Source organism: Anser brachyrhynchus (genome assembly GCF_964034855.1).
Source record: "Anser brachyrhynchus genome assembly, chromosome: 5".
Taxonomy (NCBI): Eukaryota; Metazoa; Chordata; class Aves; order Anseriformes; family Anatidae; genus Anser; species Anser brachyrhynchus.
Genome location: NC_137699.1, coordinates 62193697 through 62207701, shown reverse-complemented (window position 1 = coordinate 62207701; position 14005 = coordinate 62193697). Strand labels below are relative to the sequence as shown.

The 14005-nt window shown below is 51.2% G+C and overlaps 1 protein-coding gene across 10 annotated transcripts in view; it reads left to right on the top strand.

Moving 5' to 3' along the window:
- The first annotated feature begins 5946 nt into the window (after positions 1-5946).
- The window catches only part of KTN1 (kinectin 1), a 75000-nt gene continuing 66941 nt past the window's right edge, over positions 5947-14005 (top strand). For 9 of the 10 annotated variants that reach the window (XM_080593794.1, XM_080593789.1, XM_080593795.1 and 6 more), the window contains exon 1: positions 5947-6115. The gene's annotated coding sequence lies outside the window, so the exon portion shown is untranslated. Of the gene's footprint in view, positions 6116-11178; positions 11795-11836; positions 12290-14005 lie in introns of those variants that run through there. The other variant, XM_080593788.1, reaches the window with a different exon arrangement.

The following is a 14005-nucleotide window of genomic DNA, read 5'->3' as shown; positions in this document are numbered from 1 at the left end:
CCAACGTGAGGCCAACACGCGGTGTGCATCGACTGCTGGACCAGTGAAGAAAGCCACTTCTGCCAAACAGGAAAGGGGTAAACTGGCTGGAAGAGAGCCTTTTTTTTTTCTGGCTTCTGCAGTTCTGTGGGGCATTATGTGCAATGAAGGCACTGACTGCCCCCACGTCAGGGTTGCTGAGAACCAGACCCAGAAAGGATTGCCAAAACCTCCACTGAATGCCAGAGGAAGCAACATCAGTAAAAGCCATCTGTCTCAGCTGAGGGGCTGAATGGTGACTTTAGAACTGTACGGTTATCTTCACTTCATTTTCCTATTTGCCCAGAGCAACTGAGTGATTAAGCAGAGGCATTCGGCGCGTTGTTTGCATAGAAATCCACTTCTGGCCCAGCCGTGCTCTTAAGGATTCACGCTTGGTCTGTGGTGTGGGGGAGAGCGCTTTGCTCTATTTTAATTTTTTTTTTTCATTGTGTTGCCTTTAAAATGGCCAGGAAAGGCAGGGGAGAGCTTTAAACATTGGCTGACACCTTAATTGCTACCTAGCAATTAATGGCTACAGGCTTCCTTGGACAGCTCCCCCCCCGAGTGTCACACACACATATATCTGACAACCGGTCTCAGAAGTGCTTTTGTTAAGTCATCTTTCTAATTTTTGTGCCAAATGGTCTGTCTAGATTGAATTGCATTTAAATGAGGTGAGTGTGCAATGGATCATCTGACTGCTGATGTTTCCCTCCGAGTTTTGTGACAAATTGCTCTAATGCAAACACCACGTCTCATACCCTGAACTTACTGCTCCAATTAAATACTGATCCTTTAAGCTTTATCTGGAGCAACAACACAGTAATGGCACTCAAGTGTGTTTGCACAGAAAAGCAGAGAGGCGTGCATATGGCAGGTGTTAATAGACCTCTATTAATTTAGTTTGCAGGGGTCGCAGCAACGTTGAAGACATGAGCGATGGTGCTGGGATGCCCTGGGACCTTCAGTCCAAGCTCTCCAGGAATTAGAGCACAGCCTGTGATGCCTTCACTGCCATGTCAGCTGAGATATACCAGCACAAGAGTTTTTACTGGCTTATCATACAGGGGAGGACGGATGAACGTTGTGCAAACACCACGAGCCAAGGAAGGGTGCTAACGGGTCGCTGAAATCCCAGTAAAACTTACTTTTGTCTGACTGCTCAGCACGATGCAATGACTGACACTGGAATGAGTCCTCGGGGTGCGCAGCTCAGTCATTAGTCAGTTCTCATTACCACTTCCTCCGATTAACGGCAAGCAAATCAGCGTGCTTGAGTCAACAAGGACCTCGGGAGAAACTAAACTTCCCCAAAATGCTGCCAGATGTCAGCAGACGCTCCAGTCCCCCTGCCTTGACCTTTTCGTGCCTTAACACGTAATTAACTGTGAACACAGTGGTGTTGCTGTCTCTCTACCCCTTCTGCTGTAGCCTGCCAATGAACATTGTTAGCGGTAACGAAGCAGTACGTGCGCGGCTCGGCAGGCACGTGCCGCTGCAGAGCATCGCGTCTCCATGCTCCTTCCCCCCAAGCAGGAACCCAGCCTGAAATCACTTTGGGTTCCTCGTTTGGGTCCTCCTTGTTCCCACTTGCTGCTTCTGCAGTTTATGTTAACGGGAGCATGTTTGAATAGGTTGTGGCATTTGCCTACCGACTTCATGCTTTCTTACGCCTTAGCTTCTGTGTTCAATGTATAGAAGTGGAATATGAGTTATTTTTTCCCCTGCAATCCAATGCATTATTATGGAAAGCCTTAATATTTTTACATGTTTTGGTGTCTGCACGCTGTAGAAGCAGCTGACTGGTCACAGCGCCCTGCCTTATGAAGGTGTCATTTTTTTCCTCATTTTTTTTTCTTCAGCCCGCTAATCTGTGGCTTGTCAGAAATAATTAAATGCTCCGATTGCTTTGGCCTCCCTTCAGCGGGTATTTGCCCAAGTCAATAATACAGGAGCAGCTCTGCTGAGATCTGTTTGCACTCAGAACACTCAGCAGGGCTCAGGTAGAGCTAAGGTATGCTCGGCAGTGCTTTCAGGAAAATTGGGAACCCAGATGGGCTTATGTTGAGGAGGGTCCAAAGCCGGCTGCTTTCTAAACACAAATCATGTCAGATCCATTGGATTTTGTGTATCATCATTAAAAAGTGCTCACGTTCATCCCCAGGTGTTTGTACAGCCCCCTTACTCTCAGAGCGGTATGGGCAGCGCTGCGATCCCAAACAAACGGAGTGCACAAAGACAGATGGCTTAAACACATTCCGAACTGCAGCTGGTGTAGACCTCTCCCAGCTCTCGCCCAATTTGTTAATGGCTGCGTTTTTCCCGGTAGGACGGTAATGCTTTTCTCTGTGATTTTTTTTATAAAGGACCTTCTAGGCCTTCTTTTGCCCCCTTGGATGAAAACTGTTGAATTGGCCTCTTTTCTGGTGCCTTTCTACTTTCCCTCGAGCACCTGAGATACTTCTTAACCCTTCCTTTCCCCCAGGACTTACAAACAGTGTGATATTTGGGTGTCTGAGTCTAGACACAGCATGGCAGGATGGTGAGCTTGCTCGGGAGAAACCTGTCACCATCTAAAAGGTCAGCTATAGAGGCGAAGAGAAGAATCCACGTTCATTTTAAGCATGAGGAGCTAAAACAGCATTTCACGGTGGGATGTGCAGTGAGCTCTGGCACCGCTAGGAATTGTTGCTTGATCTCGCAGGCCATGGGTGATCCTTCTGCCGTTCACGGGCCGTCTGCTCGGACCCAGGCATTTACAAACACTTCCAGCCTCCAGCCAGCCTGGGGAGGCAGGTGCCTGTTACCACCAGTGGAGGCAACCTGGGGACCAGAGAGCAAAGTCTGCCTGCAGCGTGACACTCGTGGCACCAGGCAGATGACCACATCCCTCGGGTAGCTGCAGACAGGATATTTTAATATTAACAAACCTAAACGTGGGTTTTCTTCTTTCTTTCTTTCTTTATTTTTATTTATTTATTTTTTGTTGTTGTTGTTTTGATTTTTGTTTTCAAAGAAAAATATCTTTATTCCTTAGGTAATGATGAAGAGTATTAATTTAAAACCTATAGTTCATATATATATATATAGTTCATATATAGCTATAGTTCAGTGTGGGATGGTGTAAATAACACCTGGAAACCTGAATTTTGAACAGAAGAGATGTAAACTGTTACTGGGATACAGCACGTGAAGCGTTTTACAGCAGGAGAGGTTCTTTCTGTGTCATTTCTTCATTTGCTTTGCTTAATGATGCCCGGCTCTTAAAAAATCCTCTTCTGCTATGATGCTACCAAGAAAGAGGGAGAAAGAAGAGGAGTATTTTAAACGTGCTTTGAAACAGAACTCCCAACGTTAATTCAGAGGTTAATCTTGTGTTGCTTGGAAAGCTGCTTTTCTGCCCAGCCTCCCTGTGATCCCTTTAGCTATATCTGATACTGAAGGCTTGAAAACTCCAGATTAGAAATTAAATTCCACCTCTGTGGCCCAGCCCCGATGACCCATGGCATCACAGAAAATAGGGTTTCCTTTACAGTGAGCTCTTCCAGCGAAAGCTGTTGCTTTTTTTTTTTTCTTTTTGAAAATGAGCGGGGATTATTCAGTGAAGGCTGATTGCGGGCCCTGGTCTTGCAAGGATTTGGGCGCTTGTTTTATTTTGCTCACACGTGTTAGCACAGAGGACAGTCTGATGGGCTCCAGTGTGGCTTAAGGTGGACGAGGCGTGTCGGCTGTGTCAGGCACCAACTGCTGCTGCCGGGCTGGGTGTAGGAGCTGCGCTGCAGGAGCCAACACGCATGCTGGTCAGGTGTCTTCTATGGGAGCAGCAGCCCTGGCAGGGGAGGAAAGGGGCTTCCCAAAGGGATTTCCCATTGGGACTTCCTTTTTTTTTTTTTTTTTCCTTTGCAAATGTGAAAAAATTGAGCAGCAGAATCTTTTTATTTTTTATTATTTTTTTATTTTTATTTTTTATTTTTTTTTTAAGTGAGTTCTGAGGCAGCTTCTAACCATTCTCTTTATTAGCTGGCTTCCCTGTCATAAAAAAAGTGACCTTGGCCATCTCAGCTTCATTAAAAAAAATATATATTTATATATATACACACTGTGATAACGTGGATGATGTGGAGACTTGTATTAGCCTGGTGGATTTTGGGTCACGTACAATGCCATGTTTGAGTCTATTCTTTTTTATTAAGAGTTTTTTTTCTTACTACAGGAGTTCCCATAGTTGTTTCTTCTTCCTGCTTAGGACAGATGTATTTTTATTCCCTTACAGCTGGATTGAATCAAATGTCTTTTTCTGCATAGTTTGAATTTCTGCAGTAGGGTTATTTCTCATTTACTACTCTGAGAACAAAGTTGTAGCAATTTCTGTGACTTTCTTTAGCAGAAGTTGAAATCTTTTTGGTGCACGTGTGTGTGATATATTAATTTTCACTTCCCACCAAGTGTGGGAATTCACGCTTGTAAACAGTACAATAAAAATAATGCAAATAAGCAGAGGCAAAGAGAAAAATTTGGTCATCGTTGTTTTTCCCTAGCCAGAAAAGAGAGGCTGAATCAGTGAGGTGTTGAGACTTGCAGGGTGTTCATTTCTGGCATCGATAAGGATCTCTCATGCTCTCCTATAAAATGCTAAATTAGCAATACTCAGCCTCCCTGACTTCCAGCCCCACTGAGCGCGCAGCTTGTCGTCCTCTTGGGCCTTCCCTGAATCCACAGGTCTGAAGTATTTTCCCTGCGATCCGAGAAAGCAAAAATCCTGACAAAACTAATGACTTGGGGCTCCTGCGGCATTTCAAAACCCTTTTCTTTTTCCCCGTGAGTGGTTGCCTAATGTGGCTGGGATTTCAGCGATGATTTGCATTATTTCCTGCCTGCAGTCGGGGTATGCAGCATCGTTAGCCTCGCTGGCTGATTTGCACAGCGGTCACTCTCCAGTGAGTTTTGCCACTGGGTTTCCCAGCCTGCAGTAATCTGAACAGTTTATTGCCTTACGCGTTGGGCGATGATACACAACGTGTGATTTAAAAGCATTCTCCAGTCGGCACCACAATTGCCTGCACGTTGCTAAAAGCAGAAGAAAATCATAAAAAAAATGCACCTCCCGCAGCTGAAGCACCTGGCTCTGCGCTCTGCAACTGCAGTAGCTGCCCGAACGACGCCAAGGAGCGAGGTTTTGCCTTAAACTTGCACCTTCGCAAGCGGGCGGTGTGGATGCTGCCAAAAAGAGCGAATTTTCCTGTGCACACAGGGCCGTTTTATTCCCTGTCAGTGTTTGGGGCTGTGAGCTTGAAGGTGAGAGAAACCTGCCTCGTGAGCGCTCTGGGACTGGTATACGTGAGGGTGAAGGAAAAGCTGGGACTTTCACAAGTCAGACCCCCAAAATCCCTGTAAGGTCTACCCTGACTGCAGCCCTGACACGTCCTGGTGCGTGCCGCACGCAGGGCTGCTTCTCAGGGGATTTACACTGCAGATCCAGGCAGTTTTGAGGCAATTAAGGGAAATTTAAGGGCAGGGGGCTCACGTTGATAAAATAAACGGGAGCAAGAGGGCACAGCTGGCCTGCACGCCCATGCGTTGGCCGCTCTCCACAAGCACCAAGGCCGGAGGGTGTCAGAGCTCGGCTTCCCCTGCATCTTCCCCGCTCCGTGCCTCGCTTTCCCCATCTGTAAAATGGATGTAAAAAGCCTTTTCTGGAGCCTGCAGCCCACAAAGGGGGAGGCTGTTTTGTGCCCCACGCTGTCCCCAGCCGGGGGGTGTCTGCGTGGGGGTGTCCGTGTGGGGAAATCTCAGCGTGGGGGGGGGCTCCTCGCGGGCCCCACACGTGTGGGGGACACCCATGGGGGGAACTGGGCTGCGTTTGGGGACCCCCACGCGTGTCAGGAGAGCGGCGATGCCGCTCCTTTAACGGGAGGGGGGCCGGGAAACGCCGAGGACGTGCGGCGCCGCCTCCTCCTCCTCCTCCTCCTCCTCCTCGTTCCCCGCCCGCTCCCTTCCTGCCAGCCAGCGCCGCGCAGGCACCGGCCCCGGCTCCACCGCCCCGGCTCCACCGCCCCGGCCCCGCCGCCCGGCCCGGCCCGGCCCCGGCCTCACGGTGAGTCCGGCCCGCCCGGGGTGTGTGTCGGGGGGGAGAAGCCCGGTCCCGGCCATGTTCCCAGCCCCGAGCAGCCGGGGCCGGGCCCTGCCCGCGGCCTGCAGGGCGGGCCTAGGCCTCGGCCGGGGCGCGGGGCAGGTGCGAGGCCGGGCCGAGGCCTCACGGATCCGGGGGGGGGGGTTTGGGGGCCGCCGTCCCCAGCGTGTGGCTGCGGCAGGGCTGGGAGGGAAGGAGGAAGGGAGGGAGGCCGGCCGGCTGGCTGGCTGTCCGTCCGTCCCTCCGTCCGTCCGTCGGTGTTTACACTAAATCACTGTAACCCCCAAGGGCTGCGGGCGCAGGGCTTTGCCCCCCAAAACCCGCTCCGGGGATCGCCCCCCCCCCCAGGTCCCAGCTCCGGTGCTGGGCGCCGAAGCTGGCAGGGTGGCAGCCCTGCGGAGCCTCCCGCGCTCCCCACGCTCTGCTTGGCACGGCTATTTTCTATTACACGCCTTAAATTATCCCTGCTGCAATGGTGCTGGGGGTGCCGGTCACCTCAGGCTGTCCCCCGTGGAGCTGGGGGCACGCTGCGGTGACGGGGTGCGGGCCTCGCATCGCTGCGTCAGGCGGCGCTTGGCGAAACGCAGTCGGCGTGTCCGTGGCACAGCAGGGTGCTCGGCGTGTCCATGTCATAGTGGGGTGCTCCACGGGCTCTCCCCACCTCATACGTTGGGCCCAGCCATCGGTGGTGGGGCTGCCCCAGAGTCCTGCGCTCCCGCTTCACGGCAGCTCCGAATTCCAACCGGTTAAGTGCTTTCATTAAGTAGGTGGCTATTAAGAATAACGTCGTGTCATTCCTTTTCTGCGTTAAGGGATGGGAAACGCTACTTTCTAGCAAGGTGCTTCTATCTTGTCAGTTGAACCTTTTTTTCAAGGCTGTGCTGTTTGAGGTTACGAATGGAAAAAGCTAAGGGAAAGCATTTCTTGCTCTCTGGAAGCGAGCAGTGGGAGAGGAGTCGAGTTAATACTTCGCTGTAGTCATTTGCTGTTTAAAATCCTCTTTTTTTCCCTTTCTTTTTAGTATCTCCATTGCCGCCTCTGCCCAACAATGCCCATATGGTATTTAGCAGACATAACTGACAAGTCCTATTTAACATCTCCTCGTGTATGACAAGGCAGAAATCCCTGGCTAGAAACTCTTGAGCGCTGTGCAAGCGAAGAGGGGATTTTCGGTTCGTGCGCTCCGCGTTCTCCCACATACTTCTCTCACCCGTTCCCTGGGTGGATGGCGAGCGTCCTGGTGCCTGGTTTGGGCTGGAAGCACCTCTGTGCTGTGCGGCCCTCCTGCCCGTAACTGCGCTGTAATTTCTGTCCACGAGCAGGCTATGCAACTCGCTTTGCCACATATTTTTTCTCTTGCCTCATATGCTGATGCTGCTTTCTGCATACTGTGATTAAAATAACTTTTGTGTGTAGCTGCAGCGGGGAAACGTTGGGGTTTGGAAGGAAATGCTAATGCTCTGTTAGAGTTATTACAGAAAAACCTTTTTTGTTAGATTTTTTTTTTCCCCCCTTCCTTATCTAGCCAGTCTCAAGAAGATGCTTTCTGCTGTCAGAAATAGCAGGAGTAGGAGGATATGAAGTATACAATTAGTTTTTAATTTGATTCTTTATACCCCGCTGTCATAAAACCCTTATTTTAGGTAAATTAGCTTGCTGATGACTTTGTTTGTCAAACACCTTAAAGGAAAAGCAACGGCTTGATCAAGCCTGTGTAAAACTGTGGTGTTACTTGGTTGACTCTAGAACAGCCTTCACTTGCATCATCTGTTCTTCCTTTCTGTTTGAGGTTAGATGATTCTGGCTCATCTGGTTCAAAATTGTCTAATCATCGCTTGAACGTCGGTACTGTAAAGCAAAGGGTTAACCGAGTCCTTCAGGAACTGAAATTCCCTGCGAATTTCAGAGGCTATGGACACAGATTAAGTATGCTGTTGGCTGAGACCCTTACTCATAAGGACATGGGGGGAGAGGACATTTGTTTTATTTTAAGCACCGAGCTTGGTTGCTCCTAATCCCTTCCCCTTTTGCTGCCAAGACACCCACCTCTCGCCATCGACTGCGCTGAGAGCTTCAGCTCCCGAGTTTCGTTCCCTGGCTGTACCCAGATGATGTGCCTGGCGGGTCGAGTGCCGTCCCCCGGGGTGGTCTGGGGGAGAAGAAACGAGATAAAATCGTAGGAGGAGGGTAATCCCCACGATTTGCTCCAAAAATGGAGCCAGCAGGCAGCCGGGCGCGAAGCTGGGAGCAGAAGAAAGCCCCTGATCAAGTTTAGTTTCTGAGTTTACAGCAAACATCCGTGTTGTGAATGCCGCTCGTAACATAACTGCTTCTGAGGGGAAACGTGATCGGTTTATCCTTCGCCACCGTCGCTGCAGGAAAGCTGCTCCGGAGCCTCCTGCAGGTCTCAGAACAATCACGGTGTTTCCAGCCTAACGTAGTTTACGGCCAGTTTGTATAATTTGTGTTTGTTCTAGCATTGCCATTTGGTTTAAACAGTTGTTTTCCCTCCCTGAGGTAATTAGAGGGAGCAGTTGTATCCCCTTGTAGCCACTTGTTTTGATAGGTTAAACAAGTCAAAGTCTTTGTATCTCCTCCTGGTGTTCCCTCGATGCTCTCTCCTCGTTTACTTTTAGCATTCAAAACCTTTTTACTAGAAAAGGGAGTTTTACAAATCTTAGTTTATTTCTGAGGCTTCCTGCTCAGTTACGTTGGCAAGTCAGCAGGATTGGGCTGTTCTTAAAACTGGGTGGTTTTGGGGGGCCTGCTCCCTGTACTAACCTCTCCAAGTCTTTGACGTTCCTCAGGTGATGGCTTCAGACCGATGAGAAAGGGAGGTGCCGGGCAAAATCTGTCCCAGACAAATCACCTCTTGCTAATGACTGTGCATAAACGTACGGAGGTGATAGACTGGAGAATTACCAGATCGTGACTCTTGGGAAACTGTTTCTCCTCTCGTCGTTATACAAGATGTCCAAAAGAATAAAACACACGATGCCTTTTTTTTTTTTTAAAAAAAAAAAAAAGTATTTATTTATATTTTTAGAAACTTAAATGCTTCTTCCTGTTCACATGTCTGAACTACAGCTGGTTGCGGAGAGGTGGCTGCTTCTGAGCTTTGAAAGCTTTCCTTTTCTTGCCAGAACGAGGCCTTTAAAGTAATTCTTACAAAATGCAGACTTGTTGACGCTTTCTGAAGGTTGCCTGTGCTCTCCGGTTTGGGAACGCTTCTGTGCCTGCCAGCGCGGGCATTGTCTGGGCACGGGAGGCTTCCCCCCACGGCACTTAATTGTGGCTTTTATTTCCAATTAGTTTGGAGCAGGAGCAGCAGCGGTTGCGTTGATAAGTGCCGCGTGCTGAACCGGACTCGTGCTTCGTCCTGCGAATCGAAGAGCCGGGATTTGGCAGCCCAGGGGGCTCAGAGAGCGGATCCAGGTGTTGCCGGATGAGGTGAGGCAGGGTGCAGGCATCTGCAATTGCTCCACGAGCTTTTTTTTTTCCACACGAGAACAGAAGCAGCTCCTGCCCCAGGTTCCCTGCGTCCGAGCTTGTCCTCTCGTGGTCGCCGCTGCCGCCTGTGTGCGGGAGTGCTGCACCCTAATTAGATTATATTAGAATGAATAAGTGAATCTGAACAAATGAGCTTACGGGGGCACTGTCAGGTCAGCTTCGGCCCTAAAAATAGGTACTGAGCGCAGGACAGGCTTGGTGCAGTATCTGTCGGTACAGCAAAATTGAATGGAGATTGCCTGTGAATGCATAAATTCTGCTGCCTTGCTGTCTCTTTGGCCAGGGTGCCCCGGTGTCTTGTTGGTAGGAGAAATGTCAAAAAGCCCTGAAGTTTTGGGCGTTCTTTCGTCGAAGCTTGGTGGGATGTTGGAAGGGGAAAACAATGGCTGGGGAAACTGTAATAATCTGAGGTGCTAAAGAATGCAAATCTCATGATCCTTTTTAATGCTTCCCGTCTAACTAAAGGTGATTTTTAGTAAGGCTCTTATTCGCTGTGAAAAACAGGGAAAAAGGGAAGAGGTTTCTGCAGTAACCATGCCTGTGAAAACTCTGGAAGGTTTCTTCAAACTCTTTCTATCACAAATATGAAGGATATCGGTTCTATCTGATGCAAAAAAAAGTAGTTCAGGAATGCCAAGCCTGAAATTTTGCTGTGCAATGTGCGGGGGATGGAGGGAGGGGAGGGACGGGCACGGTGAGGTTTGGGGTTAATCACAAGTAAAATAACTACTTTTCTACAGCTCTCCCCCTTGTTTTCTGTAGCGTGCTTTGTTTTCCTTGGTGCTTTGTGTCCTGCTTATCAAAATTCACAGCTCTGCATTCCTGTTACCGAACAGAAGTAGATGAAGTAAGTCTTCTCAGGAAGAAAAGGGGAAGGAACAAATAGCAGCTTTCTCTTCAAACTCAGCCTCATCCTCAGCTCGCTCTGAGGCTGCGTTGTAACTCAGAGAAAGTATCTGTAAATTGGTGGTGGCAAGCTACTCATTTCCTTGTGCTAATCGTCCCCGTTGCCCTCTGCCAGCGTTAGCAGCTAACCGCCGCTGTCGTTGTCAGGCGTGCAGGGATTTCAGCGGTCCATGAGTTTCTGATGTAAAATTTTTCAAGAAGAATACAGGATGGGAAAAGTGCCCCGTGCTAACCCTCCGGGAGGGGACGCAGCCCGTCATCGGGCGCAGAGGCAAAGTGCTGCCTCAAAGTCCAAGCGTTCGCGGCGATCTTATCGCCCGGCGAGGCGAGGTCTCCTCCTGGAGCCGTGCACGCCCGGGTGCTGTAGGAGCTGCATGGGCTGCGGCACCCTCCCCCGTGAGACCGCTGACCCCGCGGTCTGCGCCGAGCCGCTCGGAGCCGGGCGGTCTCGCAAATCACTGCGTCGCTTGCGAACTGCTGGCACGTCCCTGCCTGCTGCCCGAAACAGCTCCGCGCCCTCTTAACGCTGTAGAACCGAGGATATGGAGCAAAACTTCTCGTTTTCTTCAGGGCGTAGCTGACTGATGAGTTGAGCGTCGAGGAAGGCTTTTTTTTTTCTTTTTTTTTTTTTTGCTGTGTCAGAGGAGGTGTCCAGCAAAACGTGAGTTCTTGTTTTCGGATTGCAGGTGTTAACCGAAGAGCTGACCTTCTCGGGCTGGCTGCTGTCTGGCTCGTTGAGCGTTTACTGAATGACCTAGGGAGAATGACGCCTGCCTTCAGGATTCCCCGGGTGTTGAAGGCTTTTAAGGGCTGGTATATTTATGCCCGTGATTCATGGGGCTTCCAAAACCGCTCCAGCTCTCATCCTGCAGAGGGGAAGTACGCGGTCCAGCGCGTAACCTCTCGCTTAGCGGTGCCACCCACCAGTACAAACTCAGCCTGGCTTATTTTGGGCTTGTTCTTTCGCTTCCAAATTCCGCCACCCCCCTCCCAAAGCATTTCGTGCAGCAGAAACGCCGGCTTAATTCTGCATTGCTGGCTGATAGCTTTTACTCCCTCCCGCGTGGACTTAGAGCGGGGTGTTTCATTTTGGGGCAGGGACAGATTTAGCGCTTTCTGCTCCTTTTGGTGATGCTCAAAGGTGTCTTTTGTCTTCCTGTGACCACGTAGGAAGGAAGCTGTTGAGCCGAAGAGATAAAAAGCATCCTCTCCTCTAGCCCCCGTCCAGCCCCGGGGAAAAAAGCATCCTCTCCTCTAGCCCCCATCCAGCCCCGGGGAAATGCTGCCTCCTCGGTGACGTGTGGTCCTGCTGCCGGCCCTCCCCGGGGGGGTGTTGCAGGGATGCTGCTGCTCGCAGGAAAATATGAGTGGACTCGTAATCCATTTGCAAGCGCGGAGCTGTCGAGGCAGATGATGACTAAGCTCTTGCACAAGGTTCAGCGCTTTGGGGAGAGTGCCAGGGTTGGACCAAATCATGACTGACTGATAAGGGAGCCTATAACGCCAGGCAGCTGATAACTTTATTATTCCTGGTATAATCTGACCACTGGCTATGACTCCCCCCCCCCCCCCCCCCCCCCCTCAGCCGGTTTGCTGGGGAGTTTCGAGTTGAAAAACCTTCATTCAGCGAGGCCAAAAAAAAAAAAAAGAAGAGACCAACCCAGTCTGTCGGAGGAAGTGAGCAGTTCCCAAGCCTCTCGCGGCGAGCGCCCGGTGGCAGAGGTATTTAAAGGCTCTGACTCAGCCCTGCTTCACGTGGGCTCTCCTCGCTTTCGGGTCGGGCGGATTTCTTCCTGCTGGGAACCCGCCCTCTGCCCCCTTCGTACCGCTGCCGGTCCTCCGGGGTGTTATCTGTGTGCCCTGGCGTGCGCGGAGGATGGAGGTGCCTCCCTTCACATTTTGCTGAAGGGAAGGCTGAGGCAGGCACCTGCTTTAAGCTTCAAGTAAGTCCCAGCGTGGCTTTTATTTAGGGATTATCTCTTTCTTAATGGCGCGAGGTGCGTAGACCTACGGACTGGTGCGTGAGCCAGCTGCGGCATCGCTTTTGCCCTTCTCGGTCCCGGCTGAGAGCAGCTCGGGGGCTGCAGCCAGCTACCCCCAGCCTCTCCAGCTCCAAATCTGAGAAATGCTCTGGTAGAAGCCTCCACCGGGGCCAGGAGGGGACTCCTCTGCCTTGTTTAACTCGACGTACGTGGGGAGGAGGACTCAGCTCGTCCTTCTCTCACACCAGGAGGTCTCTCGGTGGGTGCGATGATGGGAAGCTGGCGAAAAACAGAGTTCGTGAGCGCTCTGTCCCGTGTCACACCTACTGACCTTGGCTTGTGTGAGTACCTGCTGGGGGCAGGGGTGGCTTCAGCCGCGGTGGATTGATTTAAAGCTCTGCTGCTGCTTTGCATCACCTCCACCGCCTCGTTTCGTGTCCGCAGCAGCGGTGGCGAAGGTCCTTCTAAGCTGCGCTTCTCCGTGTTCAGGCTGGGACCGGAGAGGAGTTGTTTGCCCTAAAAAACATTTGCTGAGGAGGTGTCCTTGCCAAGCGTGGACAACGAAAAGCATTGTCCGGGTAGCATCTGGAAGTCCTGGGGACTACCGAGTTTCAGGGAGGTTTTATGGAGGGCGTGTTGGGGTTTCACGGAGTGCCGCGGGCTTTCCAGCATCAGCTGGAGGGGGGCAATTACGGCCCTCGCTTGTTACCTCCGCCTAAGGTCACTTCCACGTCTACGGCCTGCGCTGCACCGCTGCCAGGATTGGGTTGCTAAATGTAGTAAACCTCTTTACAGCTTAGTGCGTACGCAAAAATGGATTTTTTTTATTTCCAAGCAGCTCCGAATGGGTTACGGCCTGGTACGGAGCGAGGCTGGCCCGGCGCGGGCGGCAGAGCAGCGGAGCAGCCGTGGGGTGAGCAGGCACGCCTGCGCTCTCCGTGCTGGCGTACTTCAGCACGTGGATTTGGTGAGACGAGGAGCGCTGGGGGTGGGAGGGTTGCTCAGGCACGATTACGCCTCGCCTAACGCGGCCCGCAGGCTGCGCCGCGTCCTGTGGGGTGCCGGCTGATGGGCTACACATCAAAAGTCTTAAAAGCTTGTGAAGATTCTGGGGGAGGTGTTTCCGTGCCTCGACCCCCTGGCTTCCCCCTTTTTTCCCTGCTGTTTGTGGGTCAAAGGAAGAATTTCTTGGCTTCTGGTGTGCCTGTTTCGAAGTTGATTTCTTAATCCCCCCTCTCCGTTGCAGGCCACGGGAGCAAGAGAGGTGTAACCGATTGGAAGCAATCAGGCTTGCATCTGTGTGGTTGCAAGGAAATGTTTCTTAAATCCTCGCATGCCAGAGGAGGAGCAGATTGTGGGGCAGTAAAGCGAGGGGAGGGAGAACCCAGAGAAGCATGAAAGAAGTGACCTAAATTACTGCGCCTTCCTTTTGCTGAGCGTTTTCGGTGCTTTTTTT